This window comes from Clinocottus analis, unplaced genomic scaffold (genome assembly GCF_023055335.1).
Source record: "Clinocottus analis isolate CAN_PGR_092001 unplaced genomic scaffold, fCliAna1.0.p SCAF_7, whole genome shotgun sequence".
Lineage (NCBI taxonomy): Eukaryota > Metazoa > Chordata > Actinopteri > Perciformes > Cottidae > Clinocottus > Clinocottus analis.
The window spans coordinates 9,148,994-9,169,900 of NW_027176229.1; positions in this window are offsets into that span (position 1 = coordinate 9,148,994).

Below are 20,907 nucleotides of genomic sequence, written 5' to 3' on the forward strand. Positions count from 1 at the left end.
GTTTCATCCAGGTTTCATCTAACCATTGCCATTCTTATAGAATAAAAACATGTACTTTTGGATGTGTCTTCATGTAAAAGAAAGAAAGACCTTGTGATGCCAGAATCATGCAAACTTTGAGCTGTTAGCACAATGAAAAATATGCTATGTATAAAAGTGTGTCCAACATCACGGCAATTTTCATGAAAGAATATACAAGATTGTTGTTTCTTCTGTGAAAGAGTTGTATTCTCCATTTGTATTCACACTGCCTTATATGCAGTGTGAACGTTTTGGCTTGAACACAAATGATCTAATTCACCACAAGATACATCAAGGTCACTATGACCACTGTGAAAAGGAAAAGGAAGAAACTGCCAAATCTGATGCAGTGCATTGGTGCTGATGCTCTGCAAATTATTCATGTTTGTACCCGATCAGCTGACACGCAAACGTGTGTGACTTTTACAATAGTGCACCCACTGTAAGACACTCGTTGGTCACTAATATAGTGCTGTCTGCTTGCCTGCCAGAGCTAAATTTATACATTATCACTTTGACCCCCAGGCTAACAGCAAAGCCCCAGTTCTGTCTGCCTTAACTTAGCTCATTCACATTACACCTCCAGCCAATTCTCCCCAGTGCGCTGCTGCGGGAGCTGTTGATTTACCTAATGCCTAAACAAAATTTAAATAATAACCCAGAACCATTTTTATATGTTTTTGGGTTCTGTACCACATAGATGAAGCAACACTCGGGCCCAACAGCTGAATGTTTATCAGAGCGACAGCCTCATTAAGACACAATGTGCTCCTTGACCTTGGCAGACAACTGTGGCTGTACACATAATGCATCACTCAGTTGCAACCTAATCACAAATGCAAAGTGTGGGGACAAAGAAAATCTTGATGTTAATGAGACAAAGACTGAAGCAGCATTGCTTCCGTACACAACAACAAAAGTGAAAGAACTACCAAAACACTGTGCAAGAGACTGAGCACATCAAACACGAAATGTCAAATTTAATGATTGGATATGTCAATATGGACGTAAGCCTGGCTTCGCAATGTGTTTGTATTAATGGAGAAGGAGCTCTCCGGACGCCCCCAAATGTTTCTTGATTTATGGCAGAAGCAATTACATCTTGCCAGTGTATCGATGCTTGATGGGCGAATCGGTGCAGGTAATTAGAAAGAATAATGAAACAGAGAGTCAAGGGAATGAATCCCTGCATCAAAAAATCTAATCAAAGATAAATGGACTATCTATATCACCTAGTCATTATGCAAAAAGATTATTGTTTTAAATCCCTGTGTACACCAGCTATAAACTCTTTCTCAAACAAAAGCCATTACTCTGCTGACACCTTCGACTTGTTTGCAGATTGATTGAAATTCCATGGCTTGGGAGCTTTCCTCTAGTTTATGTTTTCCAATTTCTTGGTGAGACAATAGATGCTGGTATTTTATACCGGCGGGGGGTAGGAGGTCGGGGGGGTTGGGGGGATACAGCTATTTATGGATTTACTAAATAATACAGTTATCCAAAAGAACACATTTAAACTCAAACAGAGGCACACACGCAGTCACACGCACAAACACACACGCACACAAACACACACATATGCACACGCACACACACACACACACACACACACCTACACACACACACACGCACACGCACACACACAAATACATGGCGCTCCATAAGTTGGGTAATTCAATTGGTGCATTACAGTGCATTGCCAAAACTGTTGTTAGGATTTCTACAGTGTCAACGCTAAACCCTTTAAAGCAGAATTAGCTGTAATTACAAGCAAATCCTCGGCTCAATCCTCTACTCTCTTCGGTCGCTCAAACTATATTGCTGCTGTGGAGACAAATACAACTTGGAATTTACCTGGTGTTTTGAAACATTTTCGAGGTCCTCTCTGAAATTTAAAAAATAAAGGTAGATGTAAAAACGGTGTTGCTGTATTCTTAATTAAAATATGTTTGCAACCAGTGCTCAGTAGTACGAGAGGGCATACGTACTGAACGTGCGCTGTGTTCTAATATAGCAATACCTATATTGATGCACATAATGCCCAAAGTCTCTTTTGTTTATGTAATATGTTCAACAAATAAAATGTTTAATACCTAGTTGTGGTCTAGACTTAAAATGATATAGTTTTTTGTCACCTGACTACAACATTTTTTTTGTGTTCTTATCCAATAACATGTTTCTGATACTGTATAGAAAACTTCTAAAGTTTCATGGTGGCATGGTGTGATTTGTGATGAACATATACAGAGACGATATTAGGGCCCTAATGTTTTTACAACACAGCGCACACAACAGACATTGTTCAGCTTTCCTTTCTTTAAGCTTTATTTACTCAGCAAGTGTCACTGGGTTGAGCTACCGGTATCAGTGAAATAATGTGGCCGGTCTCACTCAGTAGAAAGTTGCAGATTGATAATATAAATCTAAAATTCCTGTAGATGCTTTTTCTGCTTCTCTAGACACCAGAGAAGCAGACTGGACGTTGCGCGTCCCTTTCTGTGAGAAGAGAGGAGAACACAGGATTCTCCTCCTCTTGACAGTTTAGAGCCAAGTAAATGTTACTTTGCTTATGATATATTAATGACATAAAACCGTGTATTAAAGAGCCGAACTTCCGGCTGTTCGGGGTGTTGTCTTAGACGGTCAACCTGCGTTGACTGGACGACTCCCTGCCTTTGCAACCGCAGAGCTTGTTACTTTACCTGTGATCGAGGAAATAAAGTTGTCGAACTGAATTCTTCTGGAGGCTACACCAGGCGTCCAATAATTTTCACACTAACAAGATGCAAAGCTGCTGATTGAGTCCTGTCTTATGTCCATTTGTGGTCAAAAACAGCCAGCAGCCAACATCTAAGCCAATGCTCTAATCACAGGCTCACAGCAGCAATCACAGAGCTAGTAGGTAATCAGACGCACACACAAATAAGCCTAACTGCATGCACATGTTCAATTTTAAAAGACTATATGTTATTATTGCATATTAGCAGCTTTGATTTTACAATATTGTCTCTATCAGTTTTTTAAAACCCATCCCACTTTTACAGTTTTGTCCAAATATAGTACGCATACACTGAGTGAGGATACGCATTGAAACACACGTTACAAACACCCACAATCTGCTCACACACAGGTTTACTATTCCTGCCGACAGGACTTACGACAAAAAGAACAAAGTGGTTGCTGCAGCATGGATCAAAAGATGCAGATGGTGAGACCGGATTGGAGCAGAACAATACTCTGACCATTGTTAAGCTAACATTACCGCCCAAAAACTAATTCCAGATCCAAGCATTCGCTAGCTGCTTTGGATAAAGATGCCATGTTATAGTACATCGCCTGACTGCCAGAGAGAATATGATGCAGTGAGGCCAGAATGGGGTTGACATAAAAGTATTCTGCCATTTGCCGGGAAAAGAAAAAGAGTAAAGTGGAACGAACACACATCAAAGCAGCATGTCTGGTCCCTCCCGTTAAACCCAGCTTCTGCTCAATTGTAATTAAAGATAGAGGCGCATGCAAGCAGTTTGTCTCTCAGAGAAAATAATGATGTGGCTCTGCCAGGGAAGAGGGCATGTGGGTGGGTGTAGAGAGGAGGGGAAGAGGTGGAGGTGAATGAATGTACGATCGTGCGATGGCTGAGGTGTGGGTGTAGGGAGGGTAAGTCACAAGGGGTTGCTGAGGCTGAGGTTAAAGTGGGTGCAGAGGACTGCGGGTAGAGGAGAAGACTGCGGGTTATAGCTCATCTTTACACTGCTCTCTATTCAAAATACCACAACACTCACACATCCACACAGAGACACACATTCCTCGATGGTTGATTAATTAAAGGGCAGAAAGAGAGCAAAAGATAGAGAACATGAGAGGCTGGGGGTTGGATGTGAGGAGGGATCTCCCCGCTACACGCCAGTCAGAGTGTTATCTTTGAGCGAGAGGTGGGATGAAATAATGGTCCACCAGTTTTATTTATGATCACATACTGCAGCTGTGAATCTACATAACACAAGTTTAAAAAAAAAAAAAAGATTTTTAACGCTATCAGTGAGCAGGAATGTGTTTAATTGGTATCAACTTCATGTAGAATCACAACACAAACTGAAGCTAATTTCATGTGTTTGTGGCTTTGATTTGTCACTTGATGTCTTTGGAGCATAACAACATAGTGGTCCATGACAGTAGCCATAATGAGAATGCAGCCAGATAGTAATGCATGATGGTAACCAGTAAGTCAGTGGAGCTGGATCGTGATCCATCAGGCAGACACCATCCAACCAGGATCAGTAGAGATTTGAGTTGGAGCATTTCAAATTGCAGACTAGAGATAAAAATAGGACTTTGTAAACATACAAACACACAGAAAGAATAGTAGCTGTAACTAAGTCTTGCCTACTTATTCCACTCAATTTGCTGTTATTTGCAGAGACATTAGGGCATTCGGTACTGTGGTGTACCTTTACAATATACCATATTGGTGTAATGTCATGATGTAGGTTAAATAGGTTGCATGCTTCTGTAATACATGTTGTGTAATCTGCATGTAGTTTGACTTTTTTTTTTTTAACACTTAGGGAATTAGAATAGCAAATTGATGCCCCTCTCATGTCTGTATGTTAAATACAAAGCTAAAGTCAGCAGCTGATTAGCTTAGCTCAGCTTAGCTTAGTTTAACATAAAGACTGGAAGCAGGATGGAACCACTAACCTTACTAGTATACAACAAAACAAGCAAGCACCTCTGAAGCTTGCTAACAGGTATATCTTGTTTGTTAAACCCAAACGACTGAAGCGTAAAGGCCACCGCTTGTACAGCTTGAATGAAAGCAGAGAGAAAAGAAAGAAGCTTTGTAATTTACTATAGTGATAGCATGGCCCAGCTGGTTAGCATGGTAGCAGATAGCTAATCCAGCTATAGCTACTATTCCTGAGAGCAGGATAATCCCTACATCTCTAAGAGTATAGAAACATATATTTTACAAACACTCACAAAAATTCTTTAAGACAATGCTATGGACTTCTAGAAAATGATACATGTGTTACTTGTTACCTGAAAGAGCAGGGCTGGCTGTTTCTCCCAGTCCACAGTCCTTATGCTAAAATAAGCTAGCTGGCTGCAGCTATATATTTACTGAACTGACATTGGGGTGATATTGATCCAGTTATTTAACTCAGCAAGAAGGCAAATAAGCGCATTTCCCAAAATGTCAAACTATTGTGTTCAATGACTCCTTGGAAATACAGCAATAAGACTAAAATGACCATTGTAGGCAATAAAAGAAAGACAAACATCTAGCATATGTGCAGGTGTTGAAATAGTCTGACAGAATTAATAAAAGAATCATCACATTAATTTGCTCATAAAGCTTCATTAAAAATTATTGCCATCATCCATTTAAGGATTTTAACTGGAAAGTCTGATTTGCTTTTGTCATGAAAATCAAATGACACAAGTTATTTTCGGCCTATTTGTTTAGCTTGTTTTTGAGGCTTATTAAATGAGGGCTTGAATAAAAGGAAAAGACGGGTAATGGATCTTCAGAATGTACAAAAATCACAAACCATTGTCTCTAGTTAGTAATGTAATATGCTGTCTATTGCTATGGAGACTCCTCGTGAAATAAAAGCTCTTCTGTGGTTTAAGGTTGACTCTGAGTGTTTTGAAACCCAAATGAGAGTTGAAGCTCCTTATTTGTTACTTTTTTCTTTTAGCTTGACAAACCAATGTTTGAACTACAAATTGGCTACTTACTTAATTTTTCAGCCGTGGCATACATTTTATGGGAAAGGGTAAGAAAGTCAGTTTAAAGTTTATTCCAATGTGTTTGATTAATGGACACTGGAGGATGCTGTCTAATCTGTGTACTGTTCAACTGTACTGTTTCAAGCCACACATAGGTAATTATTCCCTGCTTTTGCCTGAAGTAAATTATGTTATTACACTTCATCCGCCCAGCTGTCTTGTTTCTAGACATCTTCCAAAGGATGTAGGGTAGGATCATATGCTGTTGATCTGGTTTGTTGTTATGCCACCGTAATTATAAAGTCAAAACAATAATGCTTCAAATACATTTTAGCTGTCAACACTTGCTGCAGAACATTTTTTGTTCAATGACATTATTTAATGGGTTTCACACACAACAGAAAAGGATTGACCAAAATGTCCTATGGTTGGTTTGTGTCGCGTTCTCAGCGCACAATATGATGATGCACCAGTATACAACTCTTGTGTGCGTTGCATTTATGCTATGACACTTCTAAGTAATGTAGTCCTCCAAAACCAAGACAGCAACCACGAACTTGACGAAGTTTGGCCATTAACGGTAACTATAAGCTAATGGTGTAATGGGGGGGTAAAAAGACAACTAGGGCTGGACCCGAATGCAGGTAAACACAAAGAGCAGAATAATCATAAATCGTGATGATTTTAATACAGAAATATTGCAAACAAAACTTAGCAGGTAAGTCCAAAAAATGTAACTGAAAATTCAACATGCAAAACAATAGGATACAGAGTCAAGTCAACGGACATGTGGCCAGGAGACATAAACAGGAACATATCAGACAGAGACATGAGAGTGTTAAGTTAATCTTCTAACACAGGGACAGGGGAACACTTCGGTTTAGGTTTAGGTGATTAGACACAGGTGGATTCAATCAGGGGTGGGGCAGACAATCACAATGGTGGGAAAACATACAATGGCAGGAATTCAAGCAGGAGACAAGTGGCATGAAACTTTATAAATAAAACAGGAAACAGACTTAACCAAAACCAAGATCGTGCCAAATAGGCATTGTGTCAAAATGTATAGTTCATTCATTATAAATGAGAAGTGATCCACCCGCTCTAACTGTAATCTAATGTTACCATATGTATTTCATTATGACTGATGTAAATGGTATAATATTCGACATGACAATTGTATGTGTCAAGGGCTGGTCCAACAGCAGCAATATACATTTAGTCAAAGTGACATTATCACAAACAATCTGCAACAGTAAAAAGAGTGGCACAACATCCGTATACTTGAAGAAAGGTAAAGGCCAGCAAACATACATTTACGTTTCACAAAGTAGCGACATGCGCGTCTGACATAATATAACAGAATATAATCAGCTCAGAACATTTCAGACTGGAGGGTCTCAGGTGGTCTCAGTGTGATTGTTTTCGTACCTGACTTCAAATGGGATCAAACTCAACTCGCCGGATAAACTGAACTAACAAAGTTTCATACATACATACCTTTTGTGTGTACACTTGGCCTGAATTGCATGATGTTGTAATATAGAAAGAGCCCATTCAACATATCATATGTAAATGTCAGAGGTATTGAAACTAAAGAAGCACATCTGTGGATATTAAGCTGTGCTTTGGGTGCAAATGTGCATCTTAAGTTGTCTGGGAGTTCACTTCAGTTCACATCCTCCAGGGTGTCCTGGCTTTTTCACCCATTTGCTAATCCTGTCTGCATCCTTGCCATTGATGTTTCCACCCTAGCACTCTACTGCAAAGAACAGAGTGCTGGCCAATACTGATTGTTAGAGCATATTGAGCTGAGTGTTCATGAGCCTCCTAAAGAGGAGTTTATGTGGAGGACAGCATCAGTTTGATGGTCATAGAAGTGATTGGCCTGAATTCTATTTCACTCAATCATTTGATTTGCAAATGCGATTTTTTTTATGATAATGAAACACATTATCACACATATTTTTTTATCCAAACAAAGAGATTAAATCAAAGTGGAGCGAAATGAGCCCCTGGTTTATGCACTTTGATGTTTGGCCCTCTGGAGGAAGGATCAGTTCAGATTGCTTTTGGTTTACCCACCAAACATCCTTCAACCAAACTCACACCGCTGGTTCACAAACGGCTGGGGGTTGGCTTCTGGCTCTTTTAATTTTTGCTGAGTGATTAGGCCTCTTCTGCTTTGTGCAAATAGATCGATGGATTCGACTGACTGTATGAACTTGTTTAAACAAGGCAAGTTTCTTAATTTGTCACCCTCTAAATGATGAAGCATTGTGCGTAAATAAAAATCTGCCTGTAATTTGTCACAGTAGGACACAATTGGATTAAAAAACATTCATACAATGCTTCCTTTTCCATAATAAAGCTTCCTGGACTACTGTGATACATGCCTGACATCAAGTGCATTCATTTGTAAAGTAGATATATGCTATGTACAAACAGGTGCTGTCCGGTTTTCTATTACATTATTCACATGCAGAAAAACTGTGGATAAACACAAATGACCTTCTAGCCTAATGAATAGATCACTACCAAGATGCTGCTACCTCTCCGTGGAAGAGTGCAGGATATTTAGAGAGTAATTGTTTGCTTCTACCGCTGTGAGTAAACAGAATACTTTAAAAGCAGAGCAGTAAATAATGTAGGCTTTCAAACCCCCACAAAAAATGTCTCTTAAACTGTGATATGTTTTACCCCTTTAGCGAATGTAGCATTTATCTCAGCAGGAATAGCTTAGTTAGAATTAGATTACCTTAAAAAGCATCTCTACAATTAAAGCTTGATTACCTTCAGTGTTTGGTATTTTGGATAGGAGTTTCATGCATCACAGGGAGATAACTATCATTTGAATATAATTAGATCTACTCACAGAATGATTGCTCACATTCAAAAAAGCACATTACAGATGAGCAAAGGCCGAGCAAAAGAGGTGGCCAGGGCTGGCTACCTATTGGCCCACCCCCTTGAGTAGGAAAGTATGGCTTGTTTTTCAAACAGTGCTTAAAAGTAATTAAATTATGTGTTAAATTATTTATTTTTTTGGCTTTTTGACAGTTTTTTTTATGTTTTAAAATAAGTGTGCCATACAAACACATATTTTGGCATATATATTTAAGTGGTTATTACATGTTTGAATTAGAATGAGTGAGTTTTTGTTTGTGTTGAACTGCACAGGGACATAATGCAAAGCCTGGACACAGTGAGCAGTACCTACTCAGCTCTTTCTCTCCCATCTCAATCACCTTCACTCTTTCTTCTTTTCTCAGTCTCCTCATCTCGTACTGTATCTCTTTCCCTCTCAAAAAGACATCAATCGGATATCAACTTATTGAACAATTATTGTACAGTGTATTTTATCAGGAACCATGCTTTAATCGGAGTGAGACACTTTCCAAATGGAATGAAATTTCTATTGTCAGTTGACCTGATATTGATGGTACCTGCTCAAAAAAGGTGCAATAACAGGCATGTCCATAATAATTAATTGGCATGGCTCAGTACAAATAGCCAAGACCTACTGGGGTGTTGTGTTTTTGCCATCACTTCCTACTCAGACCAGGTCAAACGTGTATGGTGTGCTTGTATGTTGTGCTATTTTTGTCACCATGTCAATGATGCATTATGACCAATTTGACTTTAATAAGAACACCTCTAGCTGAAAAATGTTTGAAGAATAACTACTATTTACATGTTAACTATATGCAAGGAAATGAGAGTATGTGCATTGCTGGCGATTGTCTATGAATGTCAGGGATGGTGGGTGTTCCCTGGCTGTGGTCTGCAGCCAGTTGGCCATTAAACCTTTTCTTTCTTTGGACAGTGCATGTTCTTGGATCCCCCTAAGCAAACTTAGGTTCTGTTTGATTGTGGTGATGCTACACCTCCCACATAAGAACACCAATTTCATCTTTGGGGGAGCTTTTGTGACAGATGTGCTCTTCACTGTCTTTTCTGGAAATAGTCCGACCACTGTGACGCAGGAACATTTTGATAGGTATTGTTTGGTTTCTAATCCTGTGCACCCACATTCTGGGGCATGCATCAAAAATAATTGGCCTAAATATTGGCATTAACTGCTTGTTGTCTACATTTAATAGGTTTGTAATAGTGTACATTTCCCCAGTACTCATAATACTTTTACCATTTGTTTAATCATAATGTTTGAAATGTATCTTTTCATGAATGTGTTTAGCACTGCAAACACACTTGGGAAAAAAAAGTGTGGTGGATGTGGAAATAAAATTATTTTCCCTGAAGCTTTATTGTGTTGCAAAATCAGATTAAGCATAACATAACTAACTATTGTTTAACCAACTTCTTAAATTTGTTAATGCATCTTTTTTTTAGGGTTTCCTATAAAACACCAACGTTAACATTTATGATGTTAAATTCAGGTATTATTTAGTGGTCCAAGCCAAGATTGGTTCCAACCAAGTTAGAGAGCATATCTGTGTATTGTATGGTGATCCTATACAAATGTTGAGCATCACCACAACAACACACTGGTAGAAAACTTAGTGCACTGTGGCTGGTCTCTCCATACATCAGCTGAACAACAGCGCTCTGCCTTTCTGTAATGTCCCCAACAGACCTATGAACGTCACCGAGGTAGCGGTTGAAACAGCAGTTGGATGCCCTCTCAAGCTGATTGAGTAAAGCTCATTATCTTCAACCGCCACAGTAAATCCATTTCATCAGTGCAACAGCTCTCTATATCAACTGTCGCAACTCATCTTATCTAATTGAATTTCACCCAGTCCCTTTTATCGCTGACAACCTTGACGTCGCGGCAGTCTCTTTTTAGCAGATTAACTTAACATTCTCATGAAACCTGTTGTCTGGTCTGTGGTGTCCAGTGTTGACTGACAATCTGGATAGAGTAAATAACAACAACAATCTAAGGAAATTGACCTTTAAGGGAACAATAAATAATATTCAAAGCATAAATTAAACTGTCATACACAACAATTACTATGAGATTAGTTTTGGAATCATGTAGAGGAGCTATACAATTATAGCTACCGCTATTCTTTTTTTACACTGCCGTGCATTGTGCTGTTTACCCTGAAAGTGACATGCATCCATTCTTCATCTCCATTTCTGGGGGTTTCCATGATGTTTCCAAGCTGAAGTCAATAGTGTGTTCAGGGTCTTCTCTGACATCTCCCAGTTTGATGTGCTCCTCATATTTCCACAGTAAGGCCTCCGGGGGGTATCTTAATCTGATTACTCAAGGCAACTGAATGTGTGCTTTCTAATTGAAAAGAGCAGCAGCTGTACTGGGAACAATTTCCCTCTAACTGAGCTCCTCCAACAAAATGACGTGTGAAAAAGCAATTCATTTTGGCTGCTTGCATCCCTGATGTTTCCTTGCGGTCACTACCCAAACCTTGTGACCATATGGTGGAAGCGGGATTGTTTGGTAAATTGACAGTTTCATTTTAAGTTCCAGGTGGTTCAACTACAACAGCTTTACACCTACAGTGACTGTTCCCATCTGCCTGCCTGACTTACTTTTATTCCTGAACAAAATAAATATTAAAATACTTAAACTGAACTCCCACAACTCACTCCCAATGCAATTCCATGGGGGCAATTGTTATTATGGCTATATATTTAAAGTGCTTACCCTTCTGCTAGGGTAGATCAAAGTGAAGTTCCCCATTGACATTAGAACAGCAGATAGTCTCTACATCTTTAGCAGAAAGTCTCTACATCTTCAGCAGGAAAGTCTCTACATCTTCAGCAGGAAAGTCTCTACATCTTTAACAGGAAAGTCTCTACATCTTTAGCAGGAAAGTCTCTACATCTTTAGCAGGAAAGTCTCTACATCTTTAACAGGAAAGTCTCTACATCTTTAGCAGGAAAGTCTCTACATCTTTAGCAGGAAAGTCTCTACATCTTTAACAGGAAAGTCTCTACATCTTCAGCAGGAAAGTCTCTACATCTTTAACAGGAAAGTCTCTACATCTTCAGCACAAAAGTCTCTACATCTTCAGCAGAAAAGTCTCTACATCTTCAGCAGGAAAGTCTCTACATCTTCAGCAGAAAAGTCTCTACATCTTCAGCAGGAAAGTCTCTACATCTTCAGCAGAAAGTCTCTACATCTTCAGCAGAAAAGTCTCTACATCTTCTGCCGCAAACTAAAAACACATCTTTTTCAACTCTACCTTAAATAGAGAAAGTAGCACAGTAGTAGCATTTTAGTAGCATTTAAATGGCACTTACGTATAGCACTTTGTAGTTTTTCTTTCTGGAAGAAATTGTACTTTCTTGATTCTTGTTGTTCTGAGTTTGTACTCTTGGTTGAATGCATGTAAGAATGCATGTAAGTCACTTTGGCTAAAAGCATCAGCTGAATGAAATGTAATTAAATATAATGGAAGAGTCAACATAGCTAACGCGCTATGATATTGTCCTCTCTTTTCTCGGTTAAAGGTTAACAATCTCGACCAAAAGGGGAAATGTGTATGTTAAAGTTCACCCAAAATTGACTGGACCTAATCCCCGCAAGCAAATCCAGTGATCGCAGCGATTTTTTAAATTAAATAAATTGGCTGTAAAAGTTTGCTGTTTTACATGGTGTGATTTGGATATTGTCTCTATTAACACATATGGGTACCAAGCACAGGTATAGGTATCTTGATAAATTCCTCCCATTTTTTGCTTGCCAATTATAGTCGCCTGCTTTTGAATATTGGGGGATTAAAGCATCACTCTGCATTAAACCTTCTTCATTAACATTTAATGGAGTATAGCAACTGAAAATCTATTTGTCACAGTGAATATATCTATTTAAATGAATAAACTGTGTCCTTGTCTGTGAGAACCAGAAAGTTGAAATGCTAATCATAAACAAATACTTATTGATCTGTGGAAGAGAGACCCACCCAATCCAGATGCAGTCAGTGATCTATTTATCCCTGAGTATAGATGGTAAATGTACCTGTACTTGTATAGCGCTTTTCTAGTCTTCCGACCACTCAAAGAGCTTAAACACTACATGAAATCATTCACACCCATATGGGAGGAGCCATTATGCAAGGTGCCACATCAGTATCAGAAACCATTCATACTCCGTAGGCTCAGCTACAGGAGCAATTTAGGGTTAAGTGTCTTGCTCAAGGACACATTGACATGGGCTAGCGGCTCCGGAGATCGAACCGCCGATCCTCTGATTGAAAGACAACCGTGCTCGCCACAGTCGCCCCAGACAGCTTGCAAAGAGGTGGTTGTCTGTTGCCTAAAATTGACAATGTCCTCACAAGTCTCCACACAATGAATGCATCATAATTGTAAGCAGGAAGAAGAATATAATAACAGCACTCAGACTTTATTTCCGACTTTGCCTGAAACCACCTCTCAGGCTTGGTAGATTCAAACATCAAATCAAATGATGGGGGTCATTGAGGTTATAACTATCTCTAAAGTTACGAATCTGTATTAAAAGTATGTATCACTAAAACACAGCTTTATAATAAAGAAAAGTTAGAGTATAAATGTTATTTTTTAGATTTAATGTCTCTCAACTTGTCCACACTCTCATTGAAGCTGAGCACCTCGAGCTTGTGTTTGGGACATCATTTGACAACAATAAACCACCATTAAAAAATAACCACAATGACAAACTACAATAATTGTTCACAAATAAGTTTTATAATAACTGAGTTTACACAATTTCTGAATAAATATCTCTTTACCGAGAAATTTCTCCAGAAAACAAAGCACAAGTTTTTTCAGTATGCCTGATGTTTGAAGGCAGGAATGTCTTCCTTCACTCTATCCATCTCTTGTAATTGAATGCTCTGTATCCAACCAATTAGAAACCAGAAGCATTAGGAGGTAATACTTAATGAAAAGCAGACTCAGATTCCTTGATAGCTGTAGATAAATGTCCCTGCTGGGCTTGCTAATGAGTTTAACTTGTGAACTCACCCATCATATTAGTTTCATGCAAATGGTTCTTCACCACGGAGGCCCCTGTGAATAAGAACAGAACACGCTTTCTACAATTCAAATGTTCTGTTATCACATGGAAACATCCAAAGTGTGTTAAATGGCTGCCCATATGCCACTTGGGATGCAGTGCTGTATACGCAGGATGCATATGTTATAGATGGGCAGCCAGTTTGTCTTCATAGCTTTTCTGCAGGCTGACTAAATTCTGCCAAGGCCAAAACCTTAATCTTTACTTGTGCCAATATCACATTTTGACAGACAGCGAAGCTTAATTTCCCTAAAATTGCTACAGGCCCACACATAGCTACTTGACCCGTTATGTGGTAATAATCACCAGGTAATATATGCCTTTTAAAAAGATGAATCGATGTCATTTTTACCAGGGTAGACATGTCTCTATCTCTCTTGTAAAGCCTCTGAGCAGTAGATATGCCTTGGCTCTGGAGTTCAAGATCAATAACTTAGGAAAGCCATTGGATTTCTTTAAGCCTTAGTTCCGTGCTTGTCTTTGATTGGTTTGTTTTGTGGATTTAGCTGAATGAGAGGTTGTAAACTAAAATATCCAAGCTGCTAAACATCACTGGGAAAGGCAATATATATATGAATGATATAGTGGACTCCGAGAGCAGTGTAACTGACCACTAATTGGAACTACCTACATTTTCTTGGACATATATTTATAATTACATTCATGATTTTGTTTCAAGTTACTGTACACCTTAGAAAAATACTTACATTATTATTAATGATTAATGACATTTAGAAGATGCTTTTCAAATACTGTATTTGCACACTAAATAGTAGATTACAGTTGATTGAATATACAGAACGGTAACTTTTTTAGGATACAATTTTATTATTGTGTTGAAAAAACTGTGTTGAAGGGTGCATTTTTGTTCTCAGAATTAATTAGCAATAAATCATATAATCCCGCATTAGCTGACCTTAACTTTGTCAATATTTGTGTCCTGAATTGTGTCTAAATTGCTGTCCTGTTTCTGAGCAAATAAGAACAGCACTGATACGCTGCATCTTTCACATACTTCAATGGTTTATGTATCTATAAAAGTGGGAGACATACCCATGAAAAAAACACCTAATTCTGAAAACTTCTAACCATCAAATTTGGAGATACACTGAAGAGAGACATAGATATTGTGTGATGTGTTGTATATTTATTGCAAGAAATAGGTAAAAGTCAAGTATAATTCGCACTGATATTACTGTGTCTGTTCATTCAGTATAAAGGCATTTCCTCGCAGTGTTCAGTATTTTACCTTTACCAAGTGAGTTGGAAATTAAAGTGCAGAACTCCTGCTACAAAAAGATAAGTTAGTATTCAACTTATCATGGCTGCATCACCGCCAGTCCACACATGAATTAGATATCCGTTGTTGGTTACAGGTAGACTGTAGTTCACCCCACTGCCTCTTGGTATATAACATACACATTTTTGATAATGTCTATAATAATGTAAACAGTGCATTGACATGTTAAAGATTTATAGAAGGCCTAAAATGTGATTATTTTGAGTTTAGCTTGGCATTCATCTTCTAAACTACCCATATGCCTCTACAAATATATTACCACAGGATAAATGTGCAGCCTTGCATCTGCTGGTGGACTTTGTTCAGTGGTGCGAGAATTCATTTTTGCAGCTTAGCACCGGGACGTGTTGATCGATTTCAGATGCCAATGTTGTCAAGGGGCCAAGCTGGGGAGCTGCTTGACAAATACAAATACCTGGACATGTTTATTGATGACAAATTGAGCTTTGACCACAAGACAGAAGATTTGCAGGAAGGGACTTTACATATTGTTTATATTACATAAGCTCAGCCCCTCTCCGGTCGATATCAGCTTTAGTCTCATCCTTTGCACATCTTGGGGTGATTATTGGTCTAATACTGTTAATCAAAGATGATATGGTGGTGTTGCATATAATTGGTTGTTACCCTTCTTTAATGTATTATACTCCTTGCCTTACAATATTGTGGATTTTACCTTCACTTTGGTCTCTCTCTCTCTCTCTCTCTCTCTCTCTCTCTCTCTCTCTCTCTCTCTCTCTCTCTCTTGCTGTCCCTCCTTTCCTGTTCTTTATCTGTGTGACTATTGCAGACCAGTTTCTCATTCCTCCTGCATATTTTCCAGTGACTATAATAAAATATACCAACGTGCTAAGATACAATAAATCACTGGGGTAATCATAGAAAGTGATGAAATGGAGAAATACAGAAACATCTAATCAATAACAACTCTGAAGGCTGATTTTCATGCTTTTGTTTTTTTGGGGAAACATATCATTCTGGGTCATGGGATCTATTATGTGTGTGACATGAAAAATAGATATTATTTACCTCCTGTAGCCTCTGAGGGCGTATTATTAATGATGACGCACAATTCAATGTGTGTAGGAATGTGAATATGCAGTGTATGTGAAAGTAAAGGATCACAAAGTAGAAGTTGGCTGCATGTGTCCATCATCTTTCCTTTAATTGTTCTAACTCTAACATAACTTAATATTTCGGCTGTTTGAAAACAACATTATACTTATATAAGTGTGAAGTATAGTCGGTGCATCTATCCTACTTTCATCCTTCTCTTCACCAAGTCATACAAAGCAGAACTGAATAGGAATATTGAAATACAAAACTCATGTTTTTCAATCAGCTACCTGCTAGATCTCCCCTTCCATCTGACAAATAAAATAAAAACAACATCATATTTTTCTAAACAATTCAATGGGTGGGGGAGAGAAAAATCCAGCATTCAGCCTCTTCCAATTGCAGTCATAGTAACTTTTACAATGACAGTTTTTTAATATATTTAAAATATCAATGAGTACCTATCTTTCATGCTCCTGTAGGGCGATCAAACCTCTTATGATTGAAAATTACACGTATTTCACACAGTAGACATGGAAGGCGTTCAGCAGCTACAGGCGTGAGAAGAAGGGTTGTTGTTGGCTAGTGTTAGAGAGGTTGGGAGTCTAAAAGCGCGACGCAATCCTCTCAGACAGCATGTGTGTTTTACAGGTCACTGCTCCAGAGAGCATGTCTATGCATGTGCAGGCACATATATGTAAAATCAATAGCATGTGGACATAGAAGCCCACACATGCACACTCTCATACTGGCACACTTAAGTGCACACACACATCTGAAGCAGGGGCCTCCACATGAAAGACAACATGTCTGACAGGAGGAGACAGTGACAAACAAAATGAACCCTTCACAGCAGCCTGGCCGTGTAAGACAGGATGTTTGTTTTTTGTCCCCCGACCCAGGGACAACAGATGCAAATTAGTTGCTAGCTAACTCTTGTGCAATTAGATGTAATAGTGTGCTGTTTCTGCAAAAGAATATATAAAATATGTACACATATTTATAGCCAAAATATATTGTATGTAGTATACACTTTTACTATGTATGCACAAAGAACATATTCAGGAATGAAAGAAACACCTATCCTTTACTTATCCTTTACTAAAAAATAAAAACAAGTACAAGTAAAAGAACAGAAATATATGTCAACAGCAAAAGTATTAATTATGCTGAATTGCCCCGAGCAGCGATTACTATTATTCTATACTGTATTTGAGTGAATTACTATTATTGATGGGTTCAAATGAAAGCAGTGTTTTAATGTGGACATCTGATAATCTTCTGTAATGTAAAGTTCAGAGAACCTGCACTTCACAGGTGTTTTCACTTTATCTGATTAGAGCTCTGTTCTACCTGGTTGGGCTTAAACTGACAGCTTGGACTTGATTGGCTTATGTGCCCCTCCCACTTCCAGTTGTTTATGTGGCTAATTAGACATTTATGCTGTAAAAACATGCTGCTTCCACTCACATACAGTAGTATTGGTTATTTCATGACAAAGTTCGACTGCCAACAGTTTGACCATATCGCTTGGGGACAGCCCAATGTCTGTGACTTTGTCATTGACGCGAAAGACACGAAGACTATGCGTCAGGGCTCACTGCCACGTTGATGTTAAGTTGGTGCAGCACATCACATTTCTTGGCATCTGTTGGCTGCCAGCATGCTGCCGCTATGAAGCGTTAGCTACATGTATGTGCTCTGATTTTCTCGGTGATTGAGTGTTTTATTTATTTTTTATTCCTTTTTTTCCAAAGGTGTTTCATGTTGGCTCAAAACTACTTTGCTTCTGTGATGTTAGCTGTACCAAATATGGCTGCTGTACATTAGTATTAGGTGTATTACCATGGTTGTTGTGTTAACAATGACATTTTAGTTTAATGCTTTTGTCATACAAGATGAGTCTTATAATTTTCTCAATACATGGTATTCAGTTAAACATTTGATACATATCTCTATAAAAAGGTTGCTGTTTAATGTATTGCCATTTATTGTGTCGGACCACATGTCAATCGCAAGTGCAGCTAATAGGATCTGTATAAGCAACAAATTGAGGCTAGGATCAATCTCTTGTGTATGAACAGTAAGCATATTAATGGCAATAGCTACAACTGCACTAGTGCTGTATTAGTAATGTAATTGTTAATCCTTTACTGGTCCAAATTGGCCGAATTTTAATATTAGATTTTGCTTAACCAGAGTTTATTGAGGAATGTGTATTTGGAAAGGAAAAGCAAGAGGTGTCGTGTTGCACAGAAATATTTGAACCTGCATGGTATTCTTTTACGTTTCTGTACACTTGCAAGGCTTTTCTATATCTTGTTTATATTTTGAGCAGAGTTTTTTGTGTAAACTTTCATATGCATAAACTTAATGTTGCATATACACAAGTGTGTCAGGCATAATTTGTATGCATGGGCTGGTTGTTAGCAATTTTATTGATTATCTCAGTTTTTTCTTGCACATGACACGAAGCTATTAGTCAAATCCTGCTACAGAATAATTATATTCATTAGGGTGCTTTGAGTAAATCTGGCTTACATTAAAGCTAGTTCCTCCCCAGCTGCTGACTATTCAGTTGTGACATTCATGTCATAGCCATACTTTCAGGCTGTAAAAGGTATCATTATCAAGGATAGGTGTAGTATCTGTCAAACTAACATAATGGAAATGACCATAGATTAGCATAATTAATATATATATATATATATATATATATATATATATATATATATATATATATATATATATATATATATATATATATATATATATATATATATATTTAACATCATTTAGTACATGTTAAATCCATATTGAAAAGTAATTTAATGTATTCATATTTCACATATGAATGTTAGATTATTATTGGGTTCACCCTGACAATATTACTTCAGGTGGTAATAACAAATGTCATAGAGTGCTGACCTATTCATACCAGTCTGTATAGCAAAGTCAAATAGTGATTAAGTATGCCATAAAAAAACATAACCCTCCCCTTAGCTGTCAAAGGGGAAAATTAATTGTTTTTCAGCTTTCTCTTTTTTCTCGTGTGTCATTTCCTCAACTGAGCACTTAATTTGCTTCCGTAGAAGGCTATACAAATCCTTGAATATAGATCGGGATGTTTTTTGTTGTCTTAGTTTATGTGGTAGTGAACATTAAGTGGCTTAATTCTTTGGTAAATGAGTTTAACGAGGAAAAGTAGCCAAGGAGTTGCAGGAGTTGGGGATACAATGAGGAAAAAGAGTAACTGCAGACCTTTGTTTGTGTGTTTTTATTTATATATAATCAGACTCAGAATCAGCTTTAATGGCCATGTACATTTTCACAGACATGGAATTTGACTCTGGTTTATGAGCTTCGTACTTGTTTACAATAAGCAAGATAAATAAAAAAAAAAGACCAAAAAAAAGAAGACATTAAAGAAAAAAGTAAACAGTGGCCCAGAAAGTGCAGGTGGAGGTGTCTGATTCATTGTTCAATTGTTAACCAGAATGACTGACAGTGGGAGGAAGCTGGAACCAATAGTTCTCTCTGCAGACCTGACAATCCGTTGCAGTCTGTCTCTGTTTTGCTTGGTGGCCGATCCGAACCACACGGTGATGGAAGAGCAGAGGACAGACTGGATGATGGCGGTGTAAAACAGGATCAGCAGCTCCTGAGGCAGGTTGTACTTCCTGAGCTGGCGCAGGAAGTACAACCTCTGCAGAGGCTTTTTGCAGATGGAGTTGATGTTGAGGGCCCACTTCAGGTCCTGGGAGATTGTGGATCCCAGAAATCTGAAGGTCTCCACAGCAGAAACAGTGCTGTTGTGTATGGTGTGTGTGTGTGTGTGGGTTGGAGGGTAGTGTTGGTTATTAATGTGATGGGGAAATTGTGTTTTTCAAGGCCAATTAGAGGTCGACGGTAAAAGCCACTGCTGGATTGGAGGTGGCATGTGCGAGTGAGAAAATATGTCAGATAACTTGCACTGTTCGGAGCTGTCTATCGTATTTTAAGCTAAGAGAACCAATATATCTAGTCGGTGTGTCTAGCGCCACACCTTTTTTCAAGGTAAAAACGAGGTGTTCTCTCATGATTTGCCTATCAATGGCGTGATTCCACAATAAAAATGATGATGGCTGAGGGTTAAAAATGTGTCTAAATGTTAAGTTGCTATTTGATTTGTAATCTTCAGGGCATGCTACAGAGCTTGTTTCATCTCTTCCGCACACTACACAGAGTGCATCATCGTGTCATTATCCCTCACAAGAAAAGGAAAAGGAGAAAAAAAAGAGAACAGAATGAGATGAATATAGAAGAGGAAACGGCAATGGACGGTGGCTTGCAGGGTCTACAATAGTTTGCAGTAATGGCACAGGGCTTGCAATTGGAAATCCATTCGCGTTGAAATTCAATCACCAGAAAACTCTGATTTCATGGCGGAGGAGGGAAAGGAGAGAATAGTTTTCTATCTCCATCTCACTGTCACTGGACCATTAAAAGAAAGCAGTTGGTTTTCCTTACGGCTTCAACCGGCTCAGCTTCAAGTGTCCAGACGTCAGGGGCTGTCGGGGTCCTGTGTTTGTGTGTGTGTGTGTGTGTGTGTGTCATGTTAAGTCAGTATTCACAAAAGAAATGTCAAGTTATGCAGCTATGTAATCAGCTATGTAAAACACAATCCCCAAATAAATACAGTGTGATGTCTGTGCGTCTAAGTCACAACACTTTTAACTACACATTCAACACTTGCACAAATACGTTGTTCTAATTACTTTAAAACATCTTATTTGCATGGCTTTATACATTTAACAATCCT